The sequence below is a fragment of the Perca fluviatilis genome, chromosome 19, assembly GCF_010015445.1.
Source record: "Perca fluviatilis chromosome 19, GENO_Pfluv_1.0, whole genome shotgun sequence".
Classification (NCBI taxonomy): Eukaryota; Metazoa; Chordata; class Actinopteri; order Perciformes; family Percidae; genus Perca; species Perca fluviatilis.
This window is the reverse complement of record NC_053130.1, coordinates 30,412,211-30,419,438: the sequence shown is the minus strand read 5'-3', so window position 1 is coordinate 30,419,438 and position 7,228 is coordinate 30,412,211. Positions and strand designations below refer to the sequence as shown.

The 7,228-nt window shown below is 41.8% G+C and overlaps 1 pseudogene; it reads right to left on the bottom strand.

The window, feature by feature from the left end:
• Positions 1-465: 465 nt before the first annotated feature.
• On the bottom strand, positions 466-3,415 carry LOC120547812 (annotated as a pseudogene).
• Between the last annotated feature and the right edge of the window lie 3,813 nt (positions 3,416-7,228).

Below are 7,228 nucleotides of genomic sequence, written 5' to 3'. Positions count from 1 at the left end.
CATAGTATTGAGTCCAAAAGGTAATGGAAATTATAGGCTACATTTTGAATCAACAAGGGTGAAGCTAAGCTAATGTAATGTTACACAAAGATGTCAATATAAATATAAGTAGGCTACTAGGATGTATGTCACATACAACACACTTCACAAAAAAAATTCTTAACACATGAATATCTTTATCTTTCCCTGATGAAAATACAGTGGCAGTAACTTATAAAGGTGCAATATGTAATACTGACAGCTAAAAAAAGTGTTTAAAATAGTTACTGCAGTACAAATTCAAAATACTGGAGAGAGTCGTCTCCCCCGCCCTCTGCTCCCCAGATTCGAAGTTCACGGAGGTTGCCAGGCTAAGACCGCAGCATCCACAACAATGTTGCTAGACGCTTGTCTCACATAGCCAGATATTACTTCACAGCACAGCGGAGTAGCTAACGTTAGATGTTGGCTATATTACTTACTTACTTAGGCCTTTAAATTCCCATAGGAACATAGGCCATCAACGAAGCTCTTCCATCCTCTCCGATCTTGGGCCCTCCGCTCCAGATGTTGCCACATCAGCCCTTCTTTCTTCATCTCCTGTTCTGTGGTTCTTCTCCAGGTGGTTCTCGGTCTGTCTCGCTTCCTCCTGCCCTGTGGGTTCCACGTCAGTGATTTCTTTCTTTCTTCTGAGTGTGTGCCCTATCCACTTCCATTTCCTCCTCCGGATTTGCATTTCTATTGGGTCTTGTTTGGTGAGTTCCCACAGATTGGCATTAGAGATGGTGTTGGGCCAGTATATTCCCAGGAGGCCTCTGAGGCACCGGTTGATGAAGGTCTACAGTTTATTGAGGATAGTGGTGGTAATTCTCCAGGTTTCTGAGCCATAAAGTAGAGTGGTCTTTACGTTTGAGTTGAAGATTTGCAGTTAGCGGTCTTGAGTGACAGGTTTTTTGCCTTCCTGATATTGTTTAGCATGTTGAATGTTGTCCTTGCTTTTCTGATCCTGGCTTGGACATCGTCCTCCGTGCCACCTTCCACTGAAATGATGCTACCAAGGTATGTGAAGCTGTTTACATCCTCTAGTGCGTTTTCCATAATGAGCCATCAGTTTCCACAGCCTTTCACTATACACGGTCGAAGGCTTTTTCAAAATCTATGAAGTTCACAAGTTTGATGATAATCCTAAGGGTGGCAATTTGGTCTCCACAGGATCTGTTGTTCCTGAAGCCAGCCTGGTTTTCCCTCAGTTTCTCATTGACCCCCTTCTGGAGCCTCTCGAGCAGGATGTGGTTGAGCACTTTCCCAGGTGTTGAAAGGAGCAAGTCTCCTTTCTTGGGGATTTTCATGCATTTTCTTCCTCCCAGATGGTTTTCATGAGGTGGTGGAGCATGTTGGAGGTTTCAGTGTCGGCCTTAAGAGCTTCTGCTGGAATCCCGTCTGGTCCCTCTGCTTTCCCTCCTTTCAAGTCCTTAATGGCTTTTCTGATTTCCATTTTGGTGGGGGGGTTGCAGTTTATCTCCAATGGGTTTGGGGCTGTTGGGATATCTGCGGTCAGTTGAAGAGGCTGCCAGGGCTCTGAAGTGTTCAGTCCATATCTTCACCTGGTCTTCCTTGGTTATGAGGAGTACACCCTGTGAGTTTTTAATGTGTGCCTGTGAATGTCTGAATTTGCCCATGAGCTTTCTTGTAGTAAGGTATAGGTCTTTCAGGTTGTTCTTTCCTGCTGCTTCTTCTGCCGGTTGTGCTAAATCCTCAAATTTCTTCTTGTCTCTCCTTATGTAAACGGGGTGGCGCGTGAGCGCAGATAAATATAAATTGTGGACGGGGGCCGACAACGCCACCTAGGTTTTTAGTGAGACCTAGGGCCTCTTGAAATTACAAAGATTCCAATTCAAGAATAAAGATTAAAACAGGTCCTTTGTACCAGGGGAAGAGCAGTTAAAAACAAGTGTATTTAAAACAATGAATAAAAACCAGTTGAGGAATAACAAATTTATTTAAAAAGAATAAAATAAACCAATTAAATAAACAACCAACTAAAAATCAAGCTAAAAAAAAAAAAAAAAAAAAAAAAGTCCAACAGAACAGGAGTGAGGGATTAAAATGTCCACAGGTCTCCGCTGGCAACCAGCTTCTTTATTGTTCGCCTCCTTTCTTCGGGTATAGCCTGTAAAAGAGAACTCTAGGCCAGTCAACGCTTTGTTCAATACACTCAAACACCGGTCTTAAAAAGAGACTTACGCGGGAGGGAGAAGTTTTACTTTCTCCCACTGTTGCCGCTAGCCAGAAGTGTCAAAAGTATTCACATTCATTACTCAAGTAGAAGTACAGATACTAGGGTTTGAAAAGACTTTTGTAGAAGTTGAAGTATCAACTCAAGCTTTTTACTCAAGTAAAAGTACTGGTTCCAAAACTACTTAAAGTATAAAAGTAAAAGTAATGTAAGGGGGAAAAAATGCCATTAAGGACAAAAGCTTAGTCCGCCCCACAGGGGCCTATAGTGCACTACCCCACCTCCACAAAAAAAACTTTTCTAAAGGCCATAATGCCTATAATAAGGTTATATTAAAATTATACCTGCAAACTCAGAAGGGCTGAAAAAGGTGACACATCGCTTCTGTGTTTTTCAGACAACAGCAGCTACGGTCTGATGTTAGAATCAATCCTCTCCAGTGAAATACAGACACACTTTTACACTGTTTAGATGTCAGCATTTTAACAGCGTTTACTCCAGCTGCTAGCTAACGCTAGGCTAACGTTACCTGCTGTCGAGTGTAGTGTTAACTAGTGTCCCGTGCGGCAATGTTTCAGTTCCCTCTAACGTCCGTTCTCGGAGCATCAGAGAGAAGCGCAGTCATTTAAGTGGCACCTAATAAGGCACCGAAATCCGCGTTGCTATTCGGTCCGGTAGATAACAGTCACTAAGGCACCGGTGCCGTATTATCACCGGGTCTGTGCAGGTGCGATGGATCGCGTACAAACCAATAGGGTGTCGGAATTGATTCCCTTCTCATCCAACCACAATCAAATTCACTCTCTCCGGATGGCGCGATTTATCTGGATAGGGTTTGTTTTTTTGTGTTTTTTGAATGATGACAAGCTGGAATGAAAACAAGCCGAACTGAAATAGGAGTAACGAGGCTATTTTTAAAATGTAAGGAGTAGAAGTAAAAAGTATGCTGTAAAATAATCATTCCAGTAAAGTATAGATACCCAAAATTTCTACTTAAGTAAGGTAACGAAGTATTTGTACTTCGTTACTTGACACCTCTGCTGCTAGCGATCGGTGTTTGAGTTTTCTCTGTCTACTCTTATGCCTGTTCCATTCCGTCTGTTGTGCACTGCGTCCTCCCTCATGTGCTCTCATCCTCTCCATGTCCTCCTTCATGCTCTCCTGTTGGTCTCTTGTGCTTCTTCGCTCTGTGTCTTCCATCATGTGCTTCTTCGCTCTCAGTGTCCTCCATCTTCTCCTCTCTGTTGCTGTTCTGCTGTTTTATCTAAAAACCAGTCAATCCCATCTCTGGCTCCCAGGTGCGAGTCATTAAGTCCTAATTACTAAAATGTTCACTGGCGGAAGTAAAACCAACATTAAAAACACACACCACACGTTTCAAAATAAAAGCATGCAATATAAAAGAGTAAAAACACAACAAATCCAAGTAAAAGCATGCTTACATAAAATCAACTTCTGCCCTGTGACACTTACACTTCTTTTCACTTCTTTGTTTGCTGTTGCATATTCTTTCTGTGCTGCCGCCTTGGTCGCTCTGGTTTACTGCCTCTTTTTTCTTCCTCCTCTCACTCACTTTGCTATCTGGATATCCAGGGCTTGCTGTCTGTCTTCCTACTCCCTACTACTTCTTCGCATGTGTCTTTCCACAAGGTTTTCATACCTTTCCATATCTCCTCCACTTTGCTTGGGTTTCTATTTCTAGAGCTTGGTACTGGTTGTGTAGTGCCACTTTGTTCTGATGTACCTATATCCTGAAATTGCTGTGTGTTGAATTTGACCCTTACTTCCCTGTGCTTCATGCATTTTAACTTCAGCTGTATCTTTCCTGTGAGGAAGTGGTGGTCAGATCCTGCGTCTGCTCCTCTTCTGACTCTGACATCCAGCAGAGAGTGTCTAAACTTCTGACTTATGCAGATGTGGTCTATTTGATTTTCTGTGGTGTGGTCACACAAGAACACAAGAACATCCATAAAGCTACCTGGGTGTCTACCTAGGTGGTTTTATGGATGTTCTTGTGTTGGAACTGGCTATATTGACATAAAATTGTCATAAAAGTCCATGCTCACGCAGACCTTTGTACCCAACTGACAGACACACTTTTTCGGCTTAGAATTATGGTAGGAACCGCTAAAAATAACACTACCTTGCCGTCCTCTCCACCCCGACTGAACACACTTTATTGGCTTATAATAACGGCAACAATCGCTAAACACACTGCTAACTCACAGTCTTCCCCATTTGCAGCCTCCCTCTCTTGGCTTAAAACGCTGAACAGGCTACATGTTGTAAACAGCCGTGGCCTGCTTGCCTGGTCCTCCGGTAACGTTAGCAGTTAGCAGGGTTAGCAGGGTTAGTAGGGTTAGCATGGTGGCGTTAGGTCAGGATCACTTTACTGGCTGTGTCTCAATTGTTTTTGAAGCCAACTCGGATACTCTAGCTATATAATTCAATGTGAGTACACGAATGTTGAAATTACATAAAATTCCTGTCCCTTGTAGTTGTGATAAATTAGCCTGAAGCTAATGCTTACCTGTTCAGGAGGAAATTAGCCAACTCTGCGTACTTTTGGGCCCTAAGCTTTCTTCATCTTTTAAATACATCTCCAATATTTACCGGGGTTTGTTATGTCTCTGGTCACGCAACTGTTAGAAAGCCCCCAACGTCCACTTCAAGGCAGCGCTGCGACCGTCGACTTCAAGGCACCTAACCCTAACCTTAACCCTAACAATTGCCTAATCTAGTGCCTTCCAGGTAGCACTGTCTGGAAGACGACGTTGGGGGCTTAAAACACCAAACACTGTTAGAAACATGCCGTTTTTTTTTAGGTCGGGTAGAATATATCTCTGTTGATCCTGTTCGTTTGTTTGCTGCTTTCATGGCTGTCCTAAAATTACCGCTGTAGCGTGCTGGGTTTACATTTTTACAGATATATCTGGCAACCTGGCCTGGCTGTCAAACTGGGCAGTTGATAACAAAACACTGCTGTTGGAACGAATTCCGAAAGTTGAATATAATTCGAATAGTAAAAAAATCAATACAATTTAATGCTGAAATTACTATTCAAATGTGATTTGTTTTTATAAATATGTTAAAATAAATATGGTAACATTAACTAATCTCCGTCTTCTCACATTGGCCTACCCGCATGTGAAAACAAAATGCTTTTGTCATGTCACGTCTGATGAACAATACATTAGCGAGAGTGAGAAACACAAGGTGTTGTGATGTCTTAACATCACAGAGCACGTAACGTTAGTACAGGGAGAGTGACAGGCTGCGGCTGGAAATTAGAAGAAGGATGGGAAATAGTTTTAACATGACTTTAAAATCGAAATCCACTGAGCCAAAATGCTCATGTTATCATTAGTAAGCTCGTTCTTGTTTCCTAACTGCGTCAGGAGATATAGGAGCTAACGTTAATGTTAGCTGCCCTACAGCTGTCAGAGTAGCTTTGACTTCATATATTACCTTCTAATAGCTGTATTCTCGGTAACGTGACAATCTGCAAGAAACAGGTTGCTGTAAATCACTAAAATAGTAGTGACAGTACCGTTGGCTTACTTATCAATTTTCAAGAAGGAGAAAATACTGGCATTAGCATTGTTGTCAGAAAAGATGGTTTCCTTAAAGGGGTGATAGAATGCAAAACCAATTTTACCTTGTTGTAGTTGAATAACGACAGTTTGGAGGGTAAATAGGACATATCAGATTGTGATAAACCTATCTCAAAACCTGAAATTCTTGAAGCTGTAAATAAAATGAAAAAAGGTAAATCTCCAGGAATGGATGGTCTTCCTGTTGAATTTAATAGGTGTTTTTTGAACATAATTGAAACTCAATTTTTTAACATGTTCAAAGATTGTATTGATAATGAGGATATGACTTAGGGTTGTGCCGATGGACGATATCATCGTACATCGTGATGGCTGGCCGACATCACGATGGAGAGTCGACCATCGTGATGCCACACTCCTCACCCTGTCAAACACCCTAATCCTAGTCTCGTGCGCTGGGCGGGAAATTGACAAGTGCGTCGGTCTTAAACTAGCAAAGACACAAAGACAAGACATAGGGCCCCTTAAGTGGAAGCTACTTTTTCCCCCTTTACGTGCAACCTATTTGTGAAAAAGACCATCGCTTTGAGCAGACTGGATTGGCTGTAGTGATACATTCTCTCTCTCTCTCCCTGTCAGTTGTAGCTTGCTCTACCTTCTAGTAACGTTGGACGCAGCGGTCTCGAGTGAGAGAGAAAAAAGCGTTAACGTGGAACGCTATCACACTTTCCTTTCTCCCCTCATTGGACTAAGTTTGTCGACACTACTCTGTGCGTGCATCAATAAGTAAGTCTGAGGTCCTGTAGGTACGGACGATGTTATGCAGGATTTATGAATGTATGTTAGCAACAGTAGGCTAATTCACGAGGGTGCTATTTTATTTATGAGCTAATATTGCGCATCTGTTCATGTGCGCTGCAAGAGTTATGTTTCTGTTTACTGAACGCGTTATTCAGTGCAAACATAACCAAGAATGTAGTTTAAAATCAGTAATGATGCTATATTAGGTTATTACTGTCGCTCTGTTGAAGGCAAACGTCCCACTGCACTGTCGTTACGCAGATCACGGAGATCTGATTGACTTTACTGCACCGTACTTAAGTGAAAGTAGGTCAAGTTGTAAAACCTACCAGCAGGGCACCATTTACAGAGGGCATTTACATGTATGTCTAATCATTTCTATGTTAACTGTTGGCCCATAGTAGTAGAAAAAAAAATATTCATGTAAAGAGATATGAGATTTTTATAAGGCTTTGACACAGTAGAGCACCAATTCTTATTTAGGTCACTTCAATCCTTTGGTTTTGGGGGAAATTTTATCTCCGGTGTTAAAATGCTTTATAAAAACATCAGTAGCTGTGTCATGCTATATCCAAAAACCACCCAAAGTTTCTCAGTTTATAGATAGATTTAACCTTTAAAAAAAAAAAAAAAAAAAAAAGGGCAGCATGGTGGCCCA